We start from the raw sequence: 27,562 nt of genomic DNA on the forward strand, positions 1-27,562 counted from the left end.
CTGTGGATATAGATGATTTTACTACTTTTGTCTTTTAACCTCCCTACTAGCTTTGTGTGTGGATAATTTCCTACCTTTACTGTATGTTTGCCTTTACCAGTGAGCTCTTTAATTTTGTAATTTTCTTATTTCTCCTTTTGGCCTTTTCTTTTTTTTGTCTAGAGAAGTCCCTTTAACATTTGTTGTAAAGCTGGTTTGATGGTGCTGAACTCTTTTGGCTTTTGCTTGTCTGTAAAGATTTTGATTTCTCCATAAAGTTTGAAGGAGAACCTTGCTGGGTAGAGTATTCTTGGTTGTAAGTTTTTCCCTTTCATCACTTTAAATATGTCTTGCCACTCCCTTCTGGTCTGCAGAGTTTCTGCTGAAAAGTCAGCTGATAGCCTCATGGGGGTTCCCTTGTATATTATTTATTGCTTTTTCCTTGCTGCTTTTAATATTCTCTCTTCAATATTTGTCATTTTAATTACATGTGTCTTGATGTGTTCCTCTTTGAGCTAATCCTGTGTGGGACTCTCTGTCCTGGACTTGGGTAACTGTTTCCTTTCCCAGGTTAGGGAAGTTTTCAGCTATTATGTCTTCAGTATGTCCTCAGGCCCTTTCTCTCTCTCTTCTCCTTCTGGGACCCCTATAATGCAAATATTAGTGTGCTTGATTTTGTCCCTGAGGTCTCTTAAACTGTCCTCGTTTCTTTTCATTCTTCTTTCTTTTTGTTTTCCCGTTCAGTGGCAGTGGTTTCCACTACTCTGTCTTCTAGCTCACTGATCTATTCTTCTGTATCATTTTGCCTGTTGTTGATTCCTTCTAGTTTATTTTTTATTTCAGTTATTGTATTCTTCATCTCTGTTTGGTTTTCTTTATATTTTATAACTTGTTAAAAACGTCCAACTTCTCTCTCTGTACAGTCATTCTTCTCTTGAGTTCTTTGATCATCATTATGATCATTGCTCTGAGCTCTTTCTTGGGTAGATTGCCTATCCCGAGTTCACTTAGTTCTTGTCCTGGGGTTTTATCTTCTTCCCTCGTCTGGAACCTGTTCTTCTGCTGCTTCATTTTGTCTAAGTTGTTATTTGTATTTTTATATATGTGATAGGTTAGTTAACATTTCTTGACCTTGGAGAAGTGGCCTTCTGTAGGAGACGTCCAATATGTTCCAGCAGCACACTCCTCTCTTGTCACCCAAACTTTATGCTCTAGGTGTGCCCCCTAAGAGGGCTGCATGGGTCCTTCTTTTATGGTGGGCTGACTATGTGGGCAGTCTGGTAGGCTTGGTTGGCCCCTAGTCCAGTTGGCTGCCAGGTCCTGGCTTGTGCAGATGCTGCTAGCTACTGATTAGCAGGGCCTGGTCATGAGGCATCTGGCTACAGAACCTTAGGGAGCCCCAAGTTTAGTGCTAGCTCACTGATGTAGGAGTCAGGGTCCAGAAGACTCCAGGGCTGTTGCCCACCTACTGGTGGATGAAGCCAGATCCTGCAGTTAGTGCCAGATTAATGGCAGGCAGAGCCAGGTCCTGGAGTCTGTCTGCAGGGCCCAGGGATCCCGAGCTGGTGTCAGATCACTGGTTGGGGTGGGGGTGGGGTCCTGACACAATTAGGTATGAGATCTGGGGTGTCTTGAAACTTGCGTTGGCCTGATAGTGGGCCGGGTCAGGGACCAGCTAGTCACAGGGTAGGGTCTGGCTTTCTGTAAGTGGGCTGGGTCCACATGCTGTGGGATTGTAGTTTTCTTGTGTTTGGTGTCTGCCCCCTGGTGGGTGATGCTGGTCTAGAGGCTAGTGCAGGCTTCCTGGAGGGCATGGCCATTGCCTGCCCACTGGTAGGTGGAGCTGGGTCTTGGCCTTCTGGTGGGCAGGGCCCTGTCCAGGGGCATGTCTAGAGGTGGCTGTGGGCTCAGGAAGATTTTAGGCAACCTGTTTGCTGATAGATGGGGCCATGTCCCTACCCAGTTTGTTGTTTGACCTGAGGCATCCCAGTACTGGCGCGTACAGGTTGTTGGGTGGGGTCATGTCTTGGCAGTAATGAGCCAGTGGTACCTCCAGCATTGGCTTCCATGGTAGAGGAGCATTTAAGATATGGCTGCCACCAATGTCCATGTCCCCAGGGTGAGCAGCAGCCACCCACTGCCTCTCCAGGAGACCCTTCAAGACCAGTAGGTAGGTCTGGTCCAGGCTCCTATCATATTATTGCTTTTCCCTGGGTCCCAGTACATGTGAGATTTTATGTGCATCCTTTAAGAGTGAAGTGTTTATTTCCCCCAGTCCTTTGGGGCTCCTGAAATTAAGCACTGCTGGCCTTCAAAGCCAAATACTCTGGAGGCTCCTCTTCCCAGTCCCACACCACTGGGCTGGAGGCTTGACTTGGGGCTCAGAACTCTTACTCCTGTGGATGAACCTCTGCAATATAATTATTCACCAGTTTGTGGGTTGCTCACCTGGGGGGTATAGGATTTGATTATATGATGAAACTTCCCCTCCTATCCATCTCCTTGTGGTTCCTTCTTTATGTCTTTAGTTGTAGGAGATCTTTTCTGGTAGTTCCTGGTCTTCTTCATCGATGGTTGTTCTGAAATAGTTGTGGTTTTGGTGTGCTTGTGAGGGGAGGTGAGCTCAGGGTCTTTCTTCTCCACCATCTTGGCTGCTCTCTGATTGCACCCTTTTAAAACAGCCTGGGGTCCAGGCTTGGTGAGAGAGTTCTAGGTGCCACTCCTGAGATAGCCTGTTGTACTGATGATGTCATCAGATAGATAGGCTGGCAGGGAAACTGACAATGAAGACAACTCTCTAGGCTGACAGTTGAGTGCAACACAGAGAGGGGGATATTCTGCCACCCAGACATGCATCCCTGTTCTTGCTTTTTATCCTGGTGACTATGGACGAGAAAGGGAAGTAGCTAGAACTCTGCCAGCACAGGTGATATTGTACAATGTAGCAAGAGCTGCAGGAACAATAAGGTTGGCTCCACATTCAGCATGACTCTGGAGAGACTCACCATACAAGAGACAGAAGTGAGTCATGACTGTTCTGAGTCACTGCCTGAACCCAAAAATAGGAGGTAATGACTTGAGTGGGGGCTGGGATACTGGAGATTTTGCTCCAGGAAACTCCTTGCCCTTGCTTAGCACAGACTCCCCAGATTGCCTTTTGTGTTCCTTAAACCTACCAGCCTGTTCCTACCTCATGAACATGCTTCAGCTTTGCCCAGAACTCCACCTGGAGAGCTCCTTATTGGTCTTCCCATCTTAGTTTTGAGGTCACCTCTTTAGGGTGGCACTGTGTCATCAAATCAGCAGCCTTTTCCCAAAGCCCATGCACTAGTCACTCTCAGCCACATAACCCAGATTTCTCTTCACACAGCACCTAAATCATCTTGTTCCATTTGTCTGTTTACATATGTTAAGTATCTCTCCCCCTTCCTTGGAATGTAGGCTCCACTCTTTCAGAGACCTCATCTGCTTCACTCAAGGCTGTACTCTAGCACACAGAACTGTGACTCATTTAGTGAATTCTCAAGAACTACCTCTTGAATTAATGAATGAGTGAATGAATCAATGAGTAGAATATAGCTGTGTCATTATCATGATTATAACTTTTCTATGCTACTAAGCCCTTGATGGTGGGAGGAAATGTGTGTTCCCAGATGGCTAAGGCCCAGACGATCTACTCAGAAACGGATTGAGAGAAAGAAAAGAATAATCAGGTACAGCATCTTTTGTGGGCTAATGTCATCACACATGCTAAGTCATGTAGCTGCTGCAGGTGAAGAAATGTAGGCATAGGCTATATAGGCAGTAAGTGTAGAGAGCAGTGGTATTTACTCAGGTCTCTGGTTCCAGTGCTTTTTCCATGCAAACAAAGGGCCAAGTAGAGTTGTAAGTATTCTGTTATTGACCTTATTTTGCAAATTGGGCACAGAAAGATTTGGTAATTGGCATAAAGTCATTTAGCTAAAAAGTAGAAGTTAACTCCAAAATCCATGCTCCTAATCACTGGAATATAACGACGTCTTCCAGATCAGATGAAGAAGAGTCTTCTTCTGACTCCCTTTTGCAAGAGCACTGAAATCACAACTAGCTGCTGAACAGTCATCAACAGGAAGACACTGGAACTCACCAAAATGATACCCCACATCCAGAGACAAAGGAGAAGCCTCAGTGAGGTGGTAACAGGAGTGCAATCACAATAAAATCAACTCCCATAACCGCTGAGTAGGTGACTCACAAACTGGAGAACAATTATACCACAGAAGTCCATCCACTGGAATGAAGGTTCTGAGCCCCACATCAGGCTTCCCAACCTGGGGGTCCAGCAACAGGAGGAGGAATTCCCAGAGAATCAGACTTTGAAGCCTAGCGGGATTTGATTGCAGGACTTCAACAGGACTGGGGGAAACAGAGACTCCACTCTCGGAGGGCACACACAAAGTAGTGTGCACATCAGGACCCAGGGGAAGGAGCAGTGACCCCCATAGGAGACTGAACCAGACCTACCTGCTAGTGTTGGAGGGTCTCCTGCAGAGGCAGGGGGTGGCTGTGGCTCACTGCAGGGACCAGGACACTGACAGCAGAAGTTTTGGGGAGTACTCCTTGGTGTGAGCCCTCCTGGAGTCCACCATTAGCCTCACCAAAGAGCTGGATATGCTCCAGTGCTGGGTTGCCTCAGGCCAAACAACCAACAGGGAGGGAACTCAGCCTCACCCATCAGCAGAGAAGCGGATTAAAGTTTTACTGAGTTCTGCCAACCAGAGCAACACCCAGCTCTACCCGCCACCAGTCCCTCCCATCAGGAAGCTTGCACAAGCCTCTTAGATAACCTCATCCACCAGAGGGCAGACAGCAGAAGCAAGAAGAACTACAATCCTGCAGCCTGTGGAATGAAAACCACATTCACAAAAAGGCAGACAAAACGAAAAGGCAGAGGACTATGTACCAGATGAAGGAACAAGATAAAACCCCAGAAAAACAACTAAATGAAGTGGAGATGGGCACCCTTCCAGAAAAAGAATTTAGAATAATGATAGTGAAGATGATGCAGGACCTCGGGAAAAGAATGGAGGCAAAGATTGAGAAGATGCAAGAAATGTTTAACAAAGACCTAGAAGAATTAAAGAACAAACAGAGATGAACAATAAAATAACTGAAATGAAAAATACACTAAAAGGAATCAATAGCAGAATAACTGAGGCAGAAAAACGGATAAATGACCTGGAAGACAGAATAGTGGAATTCACTGCCATGGAACAGAATAAACAAAAAAGAATGAAAAGAAATGAAGACAGCCTAAGAGACCTCTGGGACAACATGAAACACACCAACATTTGCATTACAGAGGTCCTAGAAGGAGAAGAGAGAAACTACCTGAGAAAATATTTGAAAAGATTATAGTCAAAAACTTCCCTAACATGGGAAAGGAAATAGCCACCCAAGTCCAGGAAGCTCAGAGTCCCAAGCAAGATAAATCCAAAGAGAAACACACCAAGACACATAGTAATTAAATTGACAAAAATTAAAGACAAGGAAAAATTATTAAAAGAAACAAGGGAAAAATGCCAAATAACATAGAAGGGAACTCCCATAAGGTTAAAAGCTGATATCTCAGCAGAAAATCTACATGCCAGAAGGGAGTGGCATGATATATTTAAAGTGATGAAAGGGAAGAACCTACAATGAAGATTACTGTACCCAGCAAGGATCTCATTCAGATTCAACTGAGAAATCAAAAGCTTTACAGACAAGTAAAAGCTAAGAGAATTCAGCACCACCAAACCAGCTCTACAACAAACGCTAAAGGAACTTCTCTAAGTTCCTTTAGAAGAGAAGAAAAAGACCTGCAAAAACAAACCCAAAACAATTAAGAAAATGGTAATAGGAACATACATATTGATAATTACCTTAAATGTGAATGGATTAAATGCTCTAACCAAAAGACACAGGCTTGCTGAATGGATACAAAAACAAGGTCCATCTACATGCTGTCTATAAGAGACCCACTTCAGACCTAGGGACACATACAGACTGAAAGTGAAGGGATGGAAAAAGATATACCAAGCAAATGGAAATCAAAAGAAAGCTGGAGTAACAATTCTCATATCAGACAAAATAGACTTTAAAATAAAGTCTATTACAAGAGACAAAGAAGGATACTACATAATGATCAAGGGATCAATCCAAGAAGAATATATAACAATTATAAATTATATATGAACCTAACATAGGAGCACCTCAATACATAAGGCAAATGCTAACAGCTATAAAATAGAAAATCGACAGTAACACAATAAGAGTGGGGGACTTTAACACCTCACTTCTACAAATGGACAGATCAACCAGACAGAAAATTATTAACGAAACATAAGCTTTAAAGGACAAAATAGACCAGATAGAATTACTGATATTTATAGAACATTCCTTCCGAAAACAGCAGATTACACTTTCTTCTCAACTACACATGGAACTTCCTCCAGGATAGATCACATCTTAGGTCACAAATCAAGCCTCAGTAAATTTAAGAAAATTGAAATCATATCAAGCGTCTTTTCCTACCACAATGCTGTGAGATTAGAAATCACTTACAGGGAGAAAAACGTAAAAAACACAAACACATGGAGGCTAAACAGTATGTTACTAAATAGCCAAGAGATCACTGAAGAGATCAAAGAGGAAATCAAAAAATACCTAGAGATAGATGACAACGAATACACGACAAACCAAAACCTATGGGACACAGCAAAAGCAGTTCTAAGAGGGAAGTTTATAGCAATACAATCCTACCTCAAGAAACAGGAAAAAATCTCAAATAAACAATCTAACCTTACACCTAAAGGAACTAGAGAAAGAAGAACAAACAAAACCCACAGTTAGTAGAAGGAAAGAAATTATAAAGATCAGAGCAGAAATAAATGAATTAGAAACAGAGATCAATAAAACTAAAAGCTGGGTTCTTTGAGAAGATAAACAAAATTAATAAACCTTTAGCCAGACTCATCAAGAAAAAGAGGGAGAAGACACAAATCAATAAAGTTAGAAATGAAAAAGAAGTTACACTGCAGAAATACAAGGCATCATAAGAGTCTACTACAAGCAACTCTATGCCAATAAAATGGACAACCTGGAAGAAATGGACAAGTTCTTAGAAAGGTATAACCTTCTGAGACTGAACCAGGAAGAAATAGAAAACATGAATAGACCAATCACAAGTAATGAAATTGAAAGTGTGATTAAAAATCTTCCAACAAAAGGTCCAGGACCAGAGGGATTCACAGGTGAATTCTATCAAACATTTAGAAAAGAGCTAACACCCATCCTTCTCAAACTCTTCCAAAAAATTACAGAGGAAGGAGAACTCCCAAACTCATTCTATGAGGCCACCATCACCCTGATACCAAAACCAGACAGAGATACTACAAAAAAAAAAAAAATTACAGACCAATATCACTGATGAATAATAGATGCAAAAATCCTCAACAAAATACTAGCAAGCAGAATCCACCAACACATTAAAAGCATCATACAACATAATCAAGGGGGATTTATCCCAGGTATGCAAGGATTGTTTAGCATACGCAAATCAGTCAATGTGATACACCATATTAACAAATTGAAGAATAAAAACCATGTGATCATCTCAATAGATGCAGAAAAAGCTTTTGACAAAGTTCAACACACATTTATGATACAAACTCTCCAGAAAGTGGGCATAGAGGGAACCTACCTCAACATAATAAAGGCTATATATGACAAACCCACAGCAAACATCACTCTCAATGGTGAAAACCAGAAAGCATTTCCTCTAAGATAGGGAACAAGACAAGGTTTTCCACTCTTGCCACTATTATTTAACGTAGTTCTGGAAGTCCTAGCCATGGCAATCAGAGAAGAAAAAGAAATAAAAGGAATACAAATTGGAAAAGAAGAGTAAAACTGTCACTGTTTGCAGGTGACATGATACTATACATAGAGAATCCTAAGGATACTACCAGAAAACTGCTAGAGCTAGTCAGTGTATCTTGTAAAGTAGCAGGATACAAAATTAATGCACAGAAATCACTTGCATTCCTATACATTAACAACAAAAAGTCTGAAAGAGAAATTAAGGAAACACTCTCATTTACCATTGCAACAAAAAGAATAAAAGACCTAGGAATAAACCTTCCTAAGGAGGTAAAACACCTGTACTCAGAAAACTATAAGACACTGATGAAAGAAATCAAAGATGATACAAACAAATAAAGAGATATACCATTTTCTTGGATTGGAAGAATCAATATTGTGAAAATTACTATATTACCCAAAGCAAGCTACAGATTCAGTGCAATCCGTATCAAATTAGCAATGGCATTTTTTTTTTTTTTACAGAACTAGAACAAAAAATCTTAAAATTTGTAAGGAGACACAGAAGACCCCGAATACCCAAAGCAATCCTGAGGGGAACAAAATGGAGCTGGAGGAATCAGACTCCTTGACTTCAGACTATACTACAAAGCTACAGTAATCAAGACAATATGGTACTGGCACAAATACAGAAATACAGATCAATGGAACAGGATAGAAAGCTCAGAAATAAACACAAACACCTATGGTCAATTAATCTACAACAAAGGAGACAAGAACATATGATGGAGAAAAGACAGTCTCTTCAGTAAGTGGTGCAGGGAAAACTGAACAGCTACATGTAAAAGAAGGAAATTAGAATACTCCCTAGCAGTGTTCATAAAAATAAACTCAAAATGGATTAAAGACCTAAATGTAAGGCCAGACCCTATAAAACTCTTAGAGGAAAACATAGGAAGAACACTTTTTGACATGAATCACAGCAAGATCTTTTTTGACCCACCTCCTAGAGTAATGAAAATAAAAACAAAAATAAATAAATGGGACCTAATGAAATGTAAAAGCTTTTGCAAAGCAAAGGAAACTATACACAAGACGAAAAGGCACCCCTCAGAATGGGAGAAAATATTTGCAAATGAATCAATGGACAAAGGATTAATCTCCAAAATATATAAACAGCTCATCCAGCTCAATATTAAAAAAACAAACAACCCAATCCAAAAATGAGCAGAAACCTAAATAGACATTTCTCCACAGAAGACATCCAGGTGGCCAAGAGGCACATGAAAAGATCCTCAACATCACCAATTATTAGAGAAATGCAAATCAAAACTACAATGAGGTATCTCCTCACACTGGTTAGAATGGGCATCATCAGAAAATCTACAAACAACAAATGCTGGAGAGGGTGTGGAAAGAGGGAACCCTCTTGCACTGTTGGTGGGAATGTAAATTGATACAGCCACTATGGAGAACAGTATGGAGGCTCCTTAAAAAACCAAAAATTGAATTACCATATGACCCAGCAATCTCACTACTGGGCATATACCCAGAGAAAACTATAATTCCAAAAGACACATGCACCCCAATGTTCATTGCAGCACTATTTACAATAGCCAGGTCATGGAAGCAACCTAAATGCCCATTGACAGAGGAATGGATAAAGAAGATGTGGTATATATATACAATGGAATATTACTCAGCCAAAAATAGGAACCAAATTGCGTCTTTTGTAGAGATGTGGATGGACCTAGAAACTGTCATACAGAGCGAAGTAAATCAGAAAGAGAAAAGCAAGTATCATATCATGTATGTGGAATCTAGAAAAACGGTACAGATGAATCAATTGGCTTGCAAGGCAGAAATAGAGACACAGATGTAGAGAACAAACATATGGGCACCAAGTGGGGAAAGCTGGGAGTGGTGATGGTGGTGGTGGTATGAACTGGGAGATTGGGATTGATATATAGACACTAATATGTATAAAATAGATAAGTAATAAGAACCTGCTGTATAAAAAAAGAAATAAAATTCAAAAAAATGTATCAGTTGTTGGAGAAAAAAAAAAAAGAGTCTTGCAAGGAGGAGACAGCCAATCTAGGACTATCACAATGTGAGGAGACTGTGGGAAAGGTCTTCCAAGCCAAGGATATCTGTCTGAGCTATAGCCTGCTGTGTTCTTCCTTCCTGCCTCCTGACTTTCTTATTGATCTGCCTGAAATCCATATATTCTCGGAAATGTTGCTGCATCTGATTTCTGGGTAAATGACACAGTGGAGACTAGAGTAGACAGGTTTCATGAAGGCCATTGCTTCTCTTTGAACCATTCTATCTTTACTGTCTCTGAGCCAGGTTCATGGTGGTCTTAAGTGTTTGTTGTCTGAAGCATGCATGGCCAGGTGGTCCAGGCTGAAGGTTCTGCTCTGTAAAGGGTGGACATAGTGCCCACCGAGTGGGTACTATGTTATAGGTCCCCATTTGCCTTTCACGTGTAACAATTAAATAGCTTCACGGCAGCCTGGTTGCCAGCGGGCTCACTCCCCATTGCAGTATAATTACATCTAATCTCATTGAGCTCTGCTCAAAGTAGCTATAATTGGTGGTTTTATCCAAATCAATAAAGACAGTTTCTATATATTGATTATCATCCAGGGTATAAAATCATCAGTTACCTGGAAAAGAGAAGCAGGCTGCCAAGGGAAATGGTCAGATATTCCATTTGAACAGGGGAGGTAAGGGGGAGGCGGAACCAGTGAATTTTAAGGTAATAGTATCAAATTACCTGAAAATGCACACAGTATATTCTTGTAATTTGTAACAACAGAGAGCCCAGAAATAGGTCAATCATTTAAGTGAGTCTTCCAAGTTTTTCTCTCGGTGATGCACTGAGCCAGCTTGCGTTAGCAGTCTTAAAAGGGCTGGGGCCAGCCAAGACAGAGAGGGCTGTGGAGCTCCTTCCTTCTTGCACTTTATAACCCATAGTGGTACCTTTTCAGTCAGAGATGGCTCCACCCAATTTCTTGTATCCAGTTAACGATCCACAGAGATTCTCAGCCACTGTCATGAGTGACTGTGGGAAAAGTAATGAGCAGGAAGGTGACTGGACAAGTCCATCTGATCTTAGGGCAGAGAGTGGAGGTGTTCACCTCCAAAATGAGTCGGAAGGCATTTTTCCGCAATGGCAAAGGAAGAAGGAAGGAATCTGCCCATTTCTAAAGGTTACATTTCTAACCACAGAATTGAAAATGAACTGGTTCTGTTATTTATTGCAAGATGAAGCTCATTATTCTATTCTTTCTAGCAAATATTGAAACAAAAATTGCATTAAATGATTCAATATCATTCATGAGAAACACAGTACAAAGAAGACAATCCATTCATAATCTTTTTATTGCAACATATTAAGACTGGTCTTGGGTAATTCTTGAGCCCAGTTTCCTCTTCTGTTAAACAGAGATGGCAGTGATGACAACATCTTCCACACAGGGCTTTTTCAAGGAATTTAAATAAATATATATATATATATAAAAGAATAAGAAGAAATAGATAGATGGAACTCAACAAATAAGTACAGAATTTCCCTTTAGAAATTATTTATGTGAGTTCTCTTAAAGTTTTTATCCATATATCATTTTTATACAGCTATGATTATTACAAAAATATCACTGGTATCTCCTTTAACTTTTCCCCCTAGTTCTTTCTTCATCAATATGCCATTGTAAGAGCTCCATAAAATTCTGTTAAATGGGTATTTATTTAATTCATCTCCTGTTGTGAGATATTATCTTTCTATTCAGTCAGTGTCTCTGCCACAAGGGTTGTTCTTCCTTTTGGATTATTTTCTCAATATAATGTGAAGTAGGGTTTTGGGGTCAAAGATATTGTGATACCATAGGCACTGGAAGTAGAAAGGCTTAACCTGGCAGGGAAACCATAACAATAGTCTTATTAGGTGAATAACAGTCAAAGCCAAAGTTAGTTTGCAATGCAAGAGTATTAGATAGAAAATCAGTACAGTTTCCATTTTCTAGGTGAAAAAACCCTGAAAATTTGGAGAGGATATTTAAGAATAGACACATAAAACAGTCAAGAAATAGAGTAATGGCCTTCACCTACTATGATGTTGTTGAGGACAAGTAGGTTGGTCAACAATATTCTTGCGTGTTCTGAGCTGGACGGCTGTACCATAGCAGTGGAGGAGGGACCAAGGTGTGAGAGAGGAGGGAACACAGGTGGTGGCTTGATGGAATAGAATTTGTAACTGGCTGACTCTTAATGAAGGTTGATTGTGGCATGTCCATTAATGATCCCCAGGTTTTTATCTCTAAAAGTGGAGGATCCCAGCGCTCCCATTTCATGTGATGGTTGCATGGGATTTCTGCTAGGTAAAGATTGACTTCCATTGTTCCTTTCAAGGAGACATAGATGGGGGACAGATTTTAACCTTCACCTGTTGGATTTTATTTAACTTAATTATTGCAATTATAATTATGCTTGAGTTCCTAGGGAATTTTTGGTTTATGAATAATGATTAAAGTTTTAATATTTTGGAATAGCAAATAATAAACAGGACAAAATTAGCAGAATAAATGAAGAGAATAGAATGGGATCACCAAAAGCTAGGGTTTTTTTTTTTTTTGCCTTTGATTACATTTGTCTATATAAACTAAAGTTTTCCCTGATGGCAGTATTCAGTACAAAGCTAGAAAGTGGGTAATCTTCCAAGTACATGGTTACAAAGAAATAGGACAGAGTCATAGCTGCTGACTTGCTGCTACCAGGCCCGGGGGTCCATCCTTAGTCCCTACAGAGAAAGGAGTGTATGTTTTCCCTGGATTATGAAATCTACTGCCATGACTTCAGTTATACTCTCTATATGTGACTCCAGTGTCCCCATCTCCAGCTAAGACCTCTCTCAAGTTCCAGACTGGTAGGGATGCCTATGTACCTGCTTCTCCAATTGGATATCCTTGAGCACCTGTAATTCAACTAAACTTTTTCTCCTCCTTCATATCTCATCTGCTGCCCCATCATACCCTTAACTTCATTCCAAGTGCTTCTTCCCTATCTTTGAAGTTTCCATGAATGGCTCTATCATCCACCCAGTCACCCAGCCAGACCAGGGATTTATCCTTCTCTCCTTCCTCCCTCTTATGCTCAAGTCATCATCAACTTACTCACTTTTAACTGCCGAGTATCCCTGTGATTCACCCCCTCCTCTCAACCTCTGTAATGTCTGCTCTGGGTTATTCCCTTACCGTCTCTGGCCTGGACCAGGCCAACAGCTTCTTCAGTGGCCTCCGTTTCCAAGCCTTGACTCCTTTCAATGTATCTTTACTTTGCTGCTGAAATTAATATTGTAATAAACAAAGGTGACCGTGTCACTTCCTTGCTTAAACTTTTTCAATGATTTAACATATAATGCTAGGAAATCAGTACATAACATGCACGTGTGTGTGTAAAGGAGTAAATGAGTATAAGATACTGACAGAACTCCTTAACTTGCAGGACCCTTCATGAACTGCCTCTGCCTCCATTTCTAGCCATATTTCCCGTAATCTCTAACGCACTACTTTACATACTAGTAGTTTCACAAATACACCATATTGCTTCACTTCTCTGGACAGGCCTGGAAAGCTCTTCCTCATTTTCGTCATTTGGATAACTTTTAGACTTCCTTTGGGACTCAGCTTATATGTCATTTCCTCTGGCTCACCATTTATAATTCAGTTTTCCTCAAACACTTAATTATCCTACTGTGTGCCAGGAACTGTGTTAGGCACTGGGAACAAAATGGCAGATTAGATCATCTCTGCCCTCAAGAGAGGAGGGAACAGACAAGTGAGGAGACAGACATGGAAACAAATAAGCATCATTCATTCATTGAAAGAACTATGAAGAATGCAAGGAAATGGTGAACAGGAAAAAGGAGAAATACAACATTTAGTTTATCAACTCTACCTGTAGAAATTGAGGGCTTGGTGGTAAAAAATTCCAAGCAAATGGACCAATATGTGCAAAAACTTTTTTTTTCTTTTTAAAAAAGTGATTTTATTTTGAAACAGTTATGCAAAAACTTGAAAGGGACTGGAGGGGTGATGTTATGGGTTGAATTGTGTCCCCCCAAATTCATATGTTGAGGTCCAAATCCCCAGCACCTCAGAATGTGACCTTATTTGGAAACAAGATCTTTACAGAGGTGACCAAGTTAAACTGAGGTCACTAGAGTAGACCCTAATCCATATTGACTGGTGTCCTTCTAAGAAGAGGACATTTGGACACAGACACGTAGAGAGGGATAACAGTGTAAAGACACAGGGAGAAGATAATCATCTACAAGCCAAGGAGAGGGGCCTGGAACAGATTCATCCCTCACGGCCCTCAGAAGGAATTAGTACCTTGATCTTGAACTTCTAGCCTCCAGAATTTGTAAGACAGTACATGTCTGTTGTTTAGCCATCCAGTCTGTGGTCCCTTGTTACAGAGGTTTTAGTAAACTAATACAGATGGTAATTTCTTTGGGTTTGAAGATGGTAAGAATGGGCAGAGTTAAGAACAAATTATGGGAAGTCTCATGTGACACACTGAGGTTTCCTTTTCTTTGGAAATTTATTTTGTCAGTGGTGAGAACAGTGAAGATAATTAAGCAATTTAAGACTGAGTTGGAGAAAACTCATTCTGGTGGCTGGGCAGGGGAGGGGTCAGGGGTGGAGAAGCATGGGGAATGGTTGACTACAAAACAGCTGCAGCAGTAGTTCAGATGGGAGGGCTGAGAGCTCGGCCCAAGGCAGTGGCTGAAGGTTGGAGAAGATGAAACAGTATGAAAACATTTAGGAGGGAACATTGGCGGGACTCAGGGACTTGACCAGATGTGTGAGTGAGTGGCACTGCCAAATCGCTTTAATTGCATTTGTCTTTAAATTAATATTATGTGGGACTAAAGAGGCCTATGCCTGAAAGTACAAATAAACAAGACAAGTCAAAGAAGAAGCTGATACAGACAATCATACGCTTCCTCCCGAAGAGTCTCCAGCTCTGATTCAGACATCATGGCACACTCCAGACACTTGGAAGTCATAGTCCTAATGCTTCAGTATTAAAGAACAATTGGAACTTATTAAAATTGAGTATGTATAAAGCCTATAAACAGAGGAAACTGTTAAAAGAAGCTACCAAGAGAATAAAGAAAACATCATTGGACTTCCTTCTGGAGTCAGCAAAGAACATTCTTCTTCCCTTTCTCCCTTCATTCATCCTTTCCTTCTTTTCCTCTTTCTTCCTTTCAACAAATAATTCCTGAGCTCCAACTTCACGTGAGGTGCTACATTAAATGCTGCAGTACATAGAGAACAAACAAAGCTTTGTCAGAGGAGCTTATGATTTACTGGCGGGGAGACGTATAAACCCAGAATCACAGTCTAGTGTAGTAAGAGCTGTGGGCACTGTGAGTTGCTTGGCAATGCCCGCTGTGATTGAAGGAACTAGGAAAGACTTCCCATAAGTGGTGACTTGAGCTAGATCTTGAAGGCAGTAGGGAAGGGCTCAAAGTGTGGGAGAGTGTGGTATCTTCAAGGAAATGTGCACAGTGGTGTGACTGATGATTTAGGCCATCTCAGGGCAGACAGAAGCCATGTGAAGGACAGGCTGGAAGGACAGCCTAGAGGTCTGAGCTTGCAAGCCTAACATTTTGCCACTGAAATCACCAGTGTGGACAACACCATGGCACCAGAACACTTGTTTTTTTGATTGGAGTATAAGTTGATTTACAATGTTGTGTTAGTTTCTGATGTACAGCAAAGTGATTCAGTATGCACATATATATGTGTATATATATATATATATATATATATATATATATATATATATATTCCTTTTCATATTCTTTTCCATTGTAGTTTAGTGCAAGATACTGAATATAGTTCCTTGTGCTATACAGTAGGTCCTTGTTGTTTATTTTATACACAGTAGTTTGTATCTGCTAATCCTAAACTCCTAATTTATACCCCTCCCTTCTCCCTTTGGTAATCGGAAGTTTGTTGTCTATGTCTATAGGTCAGATTCGTAAATAAGTTCGTTTGTATCATGTTTTAGAGTCCACATATAAGCGATATCATATGATATTTGTCTTTCTCTGTCGGACTTACTTCACTTAGTATGATAATCCCTAGGTGCATCCATGTTGCTGCAAATGACATTATTTCATTCTTTTTTATGGCTGAGTAATATTCCATTGTATATATGTACCACATCTACTTTATCCGTTCATCTGTCGATGGACATTTAGGTTGTTTCCATGTCTTAGCTATTGTGAATAGTGCTGCTATGAACCTTGGGGTGTATGTATCTTCCTAAATTAGAGTTTTCTCTGGATATATGCCCAGGAGTGGGATTGCTGACACCAGAAAACTTTTTTGTTGTTGTTAACATCTTTATTGGAATATAATTGCTTTATGATGTTGTGTTAGTTTCTGCTGTATAACAAAGTGAATCAGCTATATGCATACATATATCCCCATATCCTCTCCCTCTTGCATCTCCCTCCAACCATCCTTATCCTACCTCTCTATGTGGTCGCAAAGCACCGAGCTGATCTCCCTGTGCTATGCAGCTGCTTCCCACTAGCTATCTATTTTACGTTTGGTAGTGTATATATGTCACTGTTACTCTCTCACTTTGTCCCAGCTTACCCTTCCCCCTCCCCATGTCCTCAAGTCCATTCTCTGTGTCTGAGTCTTTATTCCTGTCCTGCCCATAGGCTCATCAGAACCTTTTTTTTTTTAGATTCCATATATATGTGTTAGCATATGGTATTTGTTTTTCTCTTTCTGATTTACTTCACTCTGTATGACAGACTCTAGGTCCATCCACCTCACTACAAATAACTCAGTTTCGTTTCTTTTTATGGCTGAGTAATATTCCATTGTATATATGTGTCACATCTTCCTTATCCATTCATCTCTCGATGGACACTTAGGTTGCCTCCATGTCCTGGCTGTTGTAAATAGTGCTGCAGTGTACATTGTGGTACATGACTCTTTTTGAATTATGGTTTTCTCAGGGTATATGCCAAGTAGTGGGATCGCTGGGTTGTATGGTAGTTCTATTTTTAGTTTTTTAAGGAACCTCCATACTGTTCTCCATAGTGGCTGTATCAATTTACGTTCCCACTAACTGTGCAAGAGGGTTCCCTTTTCTCCACACCCTCTCTAGCATTTATGGTTTGTAGATTTTTTGATGATGACCATTCTGACTGGTGTCAGGTGATACCTCATTGTAGTTTTGAGTTGCATTTCTCTAATGATTAGTGATGTTGAGCATCCTTTCACGTGTTTGTTGGCAATCTGTATATCTTCTTTGGAGAAATGTCTATTTAGGTCTTCTGCCCATTTTTGGATTGGGTTGTTTGTTTTTTTGATATTGAACTGCTTGAGCTGCTTGTATATTTTAGAGATTAATCCTTTGTCAGTTGCTTCATTTGCAAATATTTTCTCCCATTCTGAGGGTTGTCTTTTCATCTTGTTTATGGTTTCCTTTGCTGTGCAGAAGCTTTTAAGTTTTATTAGGTCCCATTTGTTTTTTTTGCTTTTATTTCCATTTCTCTAGGAGGTGGGTCAAAAAGGATCTTGCTGTGGTTTATGTCATGGAGTGTTCTGCCTATGTTTTCCTCTAAGAGTTTTAGAGTGTCTGGCCTTACATTTAGGTCTCTAATCCATTTTGAGTTTATATTTTGTATGGTTAGGGAGTGTTCTAATTTCTTTCTTTTACATGTAGCTGTCCAGTTTTCCCAGCACCACTTATTGAAGAGGCTGTCTTTTCTCCATTGTAAATTCTTGCCTCCTTTATCAAAGATAAGGTGACCATATGTGCATGGGTTTATCTCTGTGCTTTCTATCCTGTTCCATTGTTCTATATTTCTGTTTTTGTGCCAGTACCATACTGTCTTGATTATTGTAGCTTTGTAGTATAGTCTGAAGTCAGGGAGCCTGATTCCTCCAGCTCTGTTTGTCTTTCTCAAGACCTGAGCAATCTTCTTAAAGTTTCTGCCATTAACTTTTGTGTAAGACAGCATTACATGGTGGAAAAGCTGTAGAATTTGTATATTAGTTGTTGCCCAGTGATGCACCAGCCTTGCATCCTGTTAAGTTGCTGTGTTTCTCTCAGCCTTCTTTGCTTCCTTAGAAGTCCTCATACACTAGCCTTTGATTAACCTTTTCTTGGGAAAGCTGCAGCCACTGTGAACTCTGGGGTTCCACAGTAAAAGTACACATGCAATGAGAGGGAAAGAGAGTGGACTCCAATCTCTTCAAGGGTGGATGTCGGAGCCACCAGCCGGAGTTGCAATGAAAGCTTTGGGGGAATTAGAGCACAGCTACCACCAGCTTCCTGGGTGAAGTAAAGGATTTAGCAAATCAAAGTTCTCCAGTCAGTAGCCTTTGGCTACAACAGGGCCATTCTACTCAAAAGGCACACCCAGGCATGGAAAATCACAGAGTAGAAGAGTCACAGGGCACCAATACAATAGGAACCTTGTAGACCATTGAGTCAAATTCCCGCATTGTACAGAGGGGATACCAGGACTGGGAGATTCTAGGGGGGCTCAGCTAATCAAGCATCATTAAGCACCTCTTTAATCCCCTTTATTAGGAACTTTATTAGTGGAAACCTGGTGTTGGAAAAAAGCTTATTTCACCTGAGCAGTTGGTTTGTTCCTTATCTTTTGGGCATGGGAAACATAATTACCGTTAGTATTACCAGGTAAGATACAGGAAGTCCAGATAGAGTTGAATTTCTGGTGAACAATAAACATTTTTTTTGTATAAATATGTCTCAAATATCACATGGGACAACTTACACTAAAGTTATTCATTTTTTAAAAACAAATTCAAATTTAACTTGGCATCATATTATTATTATTTTTTTTAGCAACCCTAATCATAATGTCATTTCATGTATCACCATTGCCTCCTAATAGGACTTTATGGTATGCACTTAACTTTATCTTTCCTTCCCATTTGTTTATGTTCCCTTCACCTCCTTTTGTTTATTAAAAAAAATCAAATTGTTATAAGTATCTCAGTAAGCCATATCAAAAACTTTGCTTTTATATGATTTAAAAAAATAACAACACAAGATTAAGTAATTATTAAGGGCCAGACTTTGTACTGTATCCTGCAGATGTTAATATGAATAATAATTGCTATTTGATCTCAAAATCCCTAATCATGTGGAGGAGATAGTCATTCATGTAAGCAATCATAATGTAGAGAAATGAACGATGAATATGGCCCAAGGTCACACAGCTAGTTGGTGGCAGAGCCAAGATGTATTTCATCATGCTATATTCCATGTAGTTGGCTAGCTGACAACTCTTTCTTACACATGTCTACCTAAATGCCTATAGGACAGTGCAGAGGACACTGGCTTTCTTAGCACTCATCCTTTTTCTGGAAGTAGCACCCCCTTTGGGGGCAAAATTGCTCCCCCTCTTACTTAAACTTTGTAATATGAATAGGAGTTAACAATCAGAGAACTTGTCCTCCACAGTCTCGGGTGATTGGTTCAGAGTGTGGACACATGATCCAAGCCAGGCCCGAGTCCTTCCCCAGGAATTTCCAAATCGGAAAAGGAAAAAGGCAGTCCCTCTCTGGTGGCAAAGAAGCAAATATAAGTATCAGCCACATTGTCTGCTGTGTCGACGAAGCCTGGCTGAGCACATACAGGTAATATGCAGAGAGCAGCAGAGACAAGAGATGAGATAGCTCTTGTAACAAGTGAATTTTTAATTTCAGCTATTCTCAGAGCTCAGCTGCAAATCTGCTTAATCCTTTTAGCCTAAAATAATTCGAATTGTGTTTCTGTCACTTGCAATCCAAAGGGCTGGAGTTAATAGAGATGGTTTGAGTTGAATAGCATTAGCATTTCCCCAACTCCTAAACCATAAAGGGGCACCAGAGTGGGCTTTTGGAATTCTGTGGCTCAGAGCACAGTTTATACACAAAGCTGCTGATTCTGCCTCCAAACGGTGAAGAAAACCTCCTGACCTTCTAAAGACTGCCCAAACCAGTGTTTTCCCGACCTGCTTCCATGATGCCCTCAAAATTCTTTCACTTATGACAAGGTTGTATCCAGCAGAATCAAACAGCACTGAAATGGGATGATGCTGAGAAGAGCTCTAAACTAGCTTCATGCTGCTGTTATAACTGCTTTGATTTTGAAGGTAGGGAAATTAAAACCCAGAGAGGAAAAGTAGGTCATTCAAATTCATACATATTTGGCTAGGTGTATTCTAGAATCTATGTCTTTTGCTAGTTAGAACATTGCATCTTTCCAAGATGCTCGCTCTTAATAGCTGGTGTCATTCATCGAGGATCCTCACTGTGGAAAGAAAGTGTTGATTGCGATGAACATAAAAAGAGCAAAAAACTTTTCAGGCTATATGGTTGCGTATTTAAATGAAACAGTCATTTGGGGGAAAAAACTGGGAATGTTGTTAAGACATAATATTCATTTGAGCATCTCCGTTTTGGGTACACATCACAATCATTTGTGAAACTTTTCAAAAAGAAAGATTTTGGGGTTTCCTCCACTCCCACCAAGATCTACTGAGTCAGAATATTTGGGAGGTGGGTATCAGATTTTATATATTTAAAGATCTCCAAAGATAATTTTGGATTGAACTGATCTAAGGACCGGCATTTGGCATTACTAATATAGATTTTTTGGTCTACATCATCTGTTATTTTATTAACAACACTTAGGAAAAAAAAAACCCTCTGTTAGGTGTATTGATGTAAAATCAACACAACTGTTTATACAACGAATGTAGACCTGCTATTTAAGCAATGCTATAAGCCACTCATTCAACAAATATTTACTACTTCCCTACAAGTTGCTGGGTTCTGTGCTAGGCTCTTGGATTCAAAGATGAGTCAGATGGAAACCCTGCCCTCAAGGATCCTAGAGGGGGAGATAACACATGTTCAGATGAGGTTGGGATGTCAGAGCACCATGGGTGAGTATTCCAGGGAAGAAGTTGGAGAGAATTTAGGCAGAGCTTTGTGGAAGAATATTTGAACAGGGTCCTGAAAGCCAGGTAGGATTTGGATTAACAGATGAGAGGAAGCTCAGGTCAGGCAGAGGAAAAAGCATGAGCTTGGAAGCAGGGAGATAATAGCAATAATTATGATGATAGTTATAATAATAAAGCAGCAAGCAATTTTTGAGAGTTTGCCATATGTACCAGTTACTTTTATAAGTGCTTTACATGGTCATCTCTTAATCTTCACAACAAAGCGATGAACTAGGTACTTCTGTTATTCCAACTATACAGCTGAGAAAACTGAGTTCACGGTAGATTTGGTAACTCGCCTAAGGTCCTGCCTAAGGTCAAATAAATTAGGTGGTGGAAGAGGGGCATTTCTATTATGTTCTGTATTTGTTTGTGGAATGAATGGATATTTTAATTCAACACCTTCATTTCACAGATGAGGAAACTGAGGCTCAGAGAGGTCAAGGGACCTCCTCAAGTCACCCAGCTGGTTAGTGGTAGAGCCAGGATGAGAGTCATTTTAGTGCGCTTTGTACTATGCCACGGTGCATGCATGCACTATGCATGCGGTGTGAGACTGAGTGAGAAGAAAGAGTTAGGATAGCATTTCCTTTTATCATAAAAATTTGGAGGAAATGTGATACCTGGAAAGGTAACTAAATCCAGAGCTGACCCCTAACCAAGCTATAGCTTTTAAATGCAGGAGAACAAATAACAAGGAAGAGGAAGTAAAGCACGGTAGAGTAGAACTCATTTTGGACAAACCTTACCTTTGTGTCCTCATCTGTAAAATGAGGAAATCAGATGGTTCTTCCATTTTGGCTATTCCGTGTGATCCTAGGAAGGGCTAGAAATCGAGATCATGTCCATGTATGTCTGTAGGTTTAATGGCCTGAGATATAGCCAGCAATGGATAATCATGGTCTGTGAAACCTACATCTGGGGGCCACAAGGCAGCTGCTAGATAAATGGAGAGAACATCATTCTTTGGCTGAGATCTGATTCTACATGTATTGCCTCGTGTGATGCTGAGAAAATCTCTTGATCTCTTTATGGAAACTTCCAGGACCCAGTCAGTTTCCTCCCTCCAAACGAAGGGACTTAGCAAGAGAGCACGTCATTTTCTGTGATGGGAAAGCTGAAGAAAAGACAGAGCAGCTCTTGGGTCGAGGCCACCTGGTCTTTTCTGCTTGTTGTTTGTTTTAGCCCAGACAGCATGCCTCACTTGACCCCAGAATCAAAAGCTTTACCCCCTTTAAGTAACAACACAGGTTCACATGTATTCCTTGTGCTGTGCTGTATTTTTTTAACTAAAATTTAAAAAATTAAAAATATATGAGAGTTGAGGGTTGTTTATAGTTCATTTTGATTTATGCCATTGTAACTAATGCCATCTGTAGCTGCTTTACCTCTTTAGCAGCCTGAGAAGAGCAGGGATCCTGGAAAACATTTTTTCCACACAGAAGCAATGATTACTCTTTGTATTTAAACAGCACCCATTTCTGGAGAGCCTCAGAGAGAACTTGAGAATATTTTTTCATTTCTCATTTTAAGAAGACTGTGAGGCTGATTAAAGAGGGTCTTTTGCCAGGTAGAGTTAGACAGTGAGGCAGACAACTAGCCTCCTGGTTTCCTGAAAAGTTCTCCAGTGAATCTTTTCATTGCTAAAGTCAAGGTTTTACATGACCCAAGCACTAAAGGACAGTGCTTATTTATTGAGTCCCTGTTCTCTGGTGAAATGCAAAGGCAAGGAAAGTCCTTTCTCTCAAGTTTTGTTTGTTTTGTTTTGTTTTTAATATCAGAGTCAATGTTGAGCATAATCAGAGAAGAAATTTATAAATATGGAAAAGGGAAGTCTAGAAAGAAACCTGAGGTGTTAGTTTGTAATTGGAGAGGGAGTAAATTCATAACTTCACTTTAAAATGTCTATCTATCTATCTAGATATAGAAATACACATAGATGTGTATACATGTATGTATATGCATGTGTGTTAATGTATGTATATATGTGCACAAGTTTCTTACCTCTGTCTGCTGAAAGGGCCTAGAAGCAATGCCATTCCCATAGCAATGAGCACACCAGGCCCCCATATCTTGCTTTTCAAGTAGAATTTTCCACTAAAAGGAGTCAAGGCCCCTTGGAAAAAAGGGTTGACTCCAGAGTTGGGGCATGAAAAGTGTAACATGAGCCTCCCAATTTTTGGCAACAGAAAGTAGGAAAGTGCTCGAAGAATATGGGGACAAGTCAAAAGGAATCAGGAGGTCCTGCTGACCAAATCTAGGACAATTTAAGAATTAAAAGAAATGGTTGTAGCAGATTGCCTCCTGCTGCAGAAAACAGGAATTACTGGGTCTGTCGTGAAGAGAGAGAGAAAGAGGAAGAGAGAGAGAGAAGAGAAAGCTCTTCCTTGTAGTAAAACGCCAACTAATAAATGATAAATGTAGTGAGGACGAGGAAAATGGAAAGAGCTCATCAGGGTGGTGGCTGTTTCAGGCAGGAATTATTAATGAATGCCAAAGCAGGTGAGTGGAGGCTTATCGAAGTACAAGATATTGGTTAGTTTGGAATATCTTGCTATAAAATATTTATTAGTCACAAAGATAAATGTGGGGATTCCAGAGTGGAGAAACCTGGCAGAAAACAATTTGACCAGGTGATCAAGGTTTGGCATCAATTGGGGCTGGTTAGAGTGACATTAGGTACCTCCCCATGGAATGCATTATGAGGAACAGAGCAGCAAGTCTATGCTGTTTTTGCCAGAAGTACATGCTCTGGGTCTGTTCATGAGGAGACACTGGATGAACCCAGATTGAGAGACATCCTATGGAATGAAAGGCTTATCATCCTGTCAGGTACAAGACAGACTGGAGAAGATGGAGGAACTCAAGAGACATAGCAACTAAGTGCAATTCATGATACTGAATTGGATTCTAGACCATAAAGTAAAAAAAGGGACACTGTTTAGAGAGAGAAACAGCTGAATGGGGCCTGTAGATGATGGTGCCTTATTGATGTTGATTACCTGAGTTGAATGAGGACACTGGATTTTGTTGGAAAGGGTCTGTCTCTGTTTGGGGGATATACATATTGATCTCAACAGATTAAACAAAGAAGAAGAATATTTAATGTGTGTGTGTGTGTAGGGTGGGGAGCAAAAATACAGCCCAAGGTTGACAACTGAGAAATCTGGGTGAAGAAGATATAAGATCTCTTTGTACTGCTCTTGCAACATTTCTTTTTAATTTTTTTAATTTTTAAATTTATCATCATATCTATTTTATTTAGTTTTTAAATTGAAGTATAGTTACTGTATAGTATTTCATATAAGTTACAGGTGTACAATATAGTGATTCACAACTTTTAAAGGTATATTCCATTTATAGTTATTATAAAATATATCCTTGTAGCTTATTTTGTACCTAATAACTTGTACCTCTTACTCCTCTACCCCTATATTGCCCCTCCCCCTTCCTCTCCCCATTGGTAGTCACTACTAGTTTGTTCTTTAGATTTGTCATCTGCTCCTTTTTAAAATTATATTCAGTAGATTGCTGTATTTTGTAGATTTCACATACAAGTGATACACAGGATTTGTCTTTTTCTGTCTGACTTATTTCACTTAGCATAATGCCCTCCAAGCCCATCCATGTTGCTGCAAATAGCAAAGTTTCATTCTTTTAAATGGCTGAGTAGTATTCCATTGTATGTAGACACCACATCTTCTTTATCCATTCATCTGTTAATGGGCACTTAGGTTGCTTTCATATCTTGGCAATTATAAAAACTGCTGCTATGAACGTTGGGTTGCATGTATCTTTTCAAATTAGTGTTTTTGGTTCTTTTGGATATATACCCAGGAGTGAACTTGTTGGATCATATGGTAGTTCTAATTTTAGTTTTTTGAGAAACCTCCATACTGCTTTCCACAGTGTGTTCTTGCAACATTTCTAAACATTTAATACAACTAAACAATCAGAGCTAGTTTTGTAAGTTCAGATGAAAGTATGCTTCAGTCTGAAGCCTTTCCCATGTCCCCACACCCTAATCTTTAAAAGATTAAAGATTAATTAAGATTAATTTTTAAAAGATTCTTTTAATAATCATTAAAAGAATCATTCTAGGCTTCTCTGGTGGCGCAGTGGTTGAGAATCCGCCTGCCGATTCAGGGGACACGGGTTCGTGCCCCGGTCTGGGAAGATCCCACATGCCGCAGAGCAGCTGGGCCCGTGAGCCATGGCCGCCGCTGAGCCTGTGCGTCCGGAGCCTGTGCTCCGCAACGGGAGAGGCCACAACGGTGAGAGGCCCGCGTACCACAAAAAAAAAAAAAAAAAAAGAATCATTCTCTCCACACCAAGAATTTGTTTATTTATTTATTCAACAAACATTTTCATGTACTTAGTACAAGGTACAAAGTATGGTAGCAGATGATACGAAAGGTAGAATTAAGCTGTGGAGCTCAAAAGTAAGAGATTGTATTTCATTGGGAGGACAGGCGAGATTTCATAGAAATGAGGTTTGAGATACGTCTTTAAAGCCCGATAAAATGCAGTCAGGGAGAACCAGGAAGAAGGCATTCAAAGCAGAGGGAGGAGACAGAGCAATGACATATAGTTAGGAAAAGAGGAGGAGTGTTGACATCAGTACTATTTGGATGATAAGGGGCAGAAACCTATTCAAACTTCTCAAGAACAAAAAGAGACCTTACTGCTTCCTACAAATGAAAAGTATATAAGTAGTCTAGCGTCAGGTATAGTTTGAACCAGGTGCCTACACTATGCCATTGGGACCAGATTCTCCATCTAGAGTGGCTCTGCTTCCTTCTTTATTGACCTAATTCTCAAGTCACCTCTCCCTAGTACTAGTTGCAGTGGAAAGGCACAAGAATCTTGGTGGAAAAAAGAGTTTTTCTTTCCCAAGAGTTTGGGAAAGAATTATACACCAATTATGCCCCATTGGTGTAGCTTCAGTCTCAGGCCTATTTCAGAATCAATCACAGTAAAAAGAATGGAATACTCTAATTGCCAGGTCTTGTCATTATTCTTTATTGGGGTTAGGGGTGGGGTTAGCCCCAAAGAACCGCAAGACTGAGAGTTGAAGTGGAGCAGTTTTCTAAAGGAAAACTCAAGTGCTGTAACCAGAAAAAGAAAAAATGGACATGGAGCGATCCAACTCCATCATTGAGTGTTTGAGGAGCATTGACTGGTCCAAACTGACTCTAACATGGGCCATGTTAAAAGAAGAATAGTAATTAAAGTGGGAAGCAATCGTTTGGAAGGTCTTAAATGCTAGACTGAGACCATGGTTCTTATTTGATGGGTTAGAGCAGGGATTAGCAAGCTCTTTCTATAAAAAACAGATGGAAAATGTTTTAGGCTGCAAAGGTGATATGGTCTCTACCACAACGACTCATCTCTGCTCTTGTAGCATGAAAGCAGCCATAGACAATACATAGAAAAAGAGCACGTCTGTGTTCCAGTAAAACTTTATTTCCAAAAATAGGTGGCGGTCTGGATCTGGCCTGTGGGCTGTAGTTTATAGATATGTGATTAGAGGAAAAGCCATCTAAAGTTTTGAGCGTACAAATGATATCATCAGAATTATGCCTTGGGAAGATGCATCCAGGTCCTGGATGGAAAATGGATTAGAGGGAATAGATTGAAAGTGGGAATAAAAATTAGGAGGCTGTTGCAATGGTCCAGATGTTTGTACCATGAAGAAACCACAGCTTTTATGAGCCAAATGTACCTGGGAGTTTGGCCTCACAGACTTTAGCTGGCGCACAGCTGGGTCTGTCTGTCCTTAGCTGACCTAGTTTCTCAGCATCTTGCCAGTTCAGCCACCTCTGAAATCCTAGCCACCTCTGAAATCCTGTGTCGGAGTTTGTAAATCATCTTGGGAACTTGATTATTCCTTTTCTTTGCTCTACAGTGCTTTTGATTTTGAGGACTAAGTCTATACTATTTGTATGAGAGGGAAAAATCAATAGAAAGAGAAAGTTTAATGAAAAAATACATTCTCCATTGACTTTAATTAACTTGGCCTTAGGTTTACAACTCTGGCAAGTATGGAAAATAGAAAAAAAAAAAAAAAACCCCAACCTTACATCTCACCCTATACACCAAGCTTTTTAAGAATAAAATCTCAAATTAAAATTCATGTGTATCAGCAATTTATTTGCCAGCAATAAGTGGAAGAAAAAGAATAAGAAAGGAAAGAAAAGCAATTTTCTAGTAGGATCTGACCGAACAGGCTGGCGCTTCTGATTCCCACGATAAATGACTGAGTACCAAAATCAGGTCAATGATTTATTGATGTCAGAGGACCTTGCGTTTTTCTCAGATATTTCTCCACATACATGCACAGCATCATTGTATCGTACCCATATGCTTTATATGATCTGGTCCCCAGCATCTCTCTGACTATATTCCCTATAATACTCTCCCTCCATCCTTAACATTCCAAGATACTCCTTGCTGTTCCATAATGTCAGGTTACATTCTCACCTCAGGGTCTTTGCACTGGTAGCAACTGGAAAACCCTAGCCAGCAGCTATCACATAGACTACTTTCTCACTTTCTGTAAGTCTTTGTTCAAGCATCAGCTTCTCAATGAAATCTACATAACACTCTATCACTCTGTTTAAAATTGTAACCCACCCACTCCAGCCGCATTTCTCATCTCAGTCCATAGCA

This window comes from Kogia breviceps, chromosome 8, assembly GCF_026419965.1.
Source record: "Kogia breviceps isolate mKogBre1 chromosome 8, mKogBre1 haplotype 1, whole genome shotgun sequence".
Taxonomy (NCBI): domain Eukaryota; kingdom Metazoa; phylum Chordata; class Mammalia; order Artiodactyla; family Physeteridae; genus Kogia; species Kogia breviceps.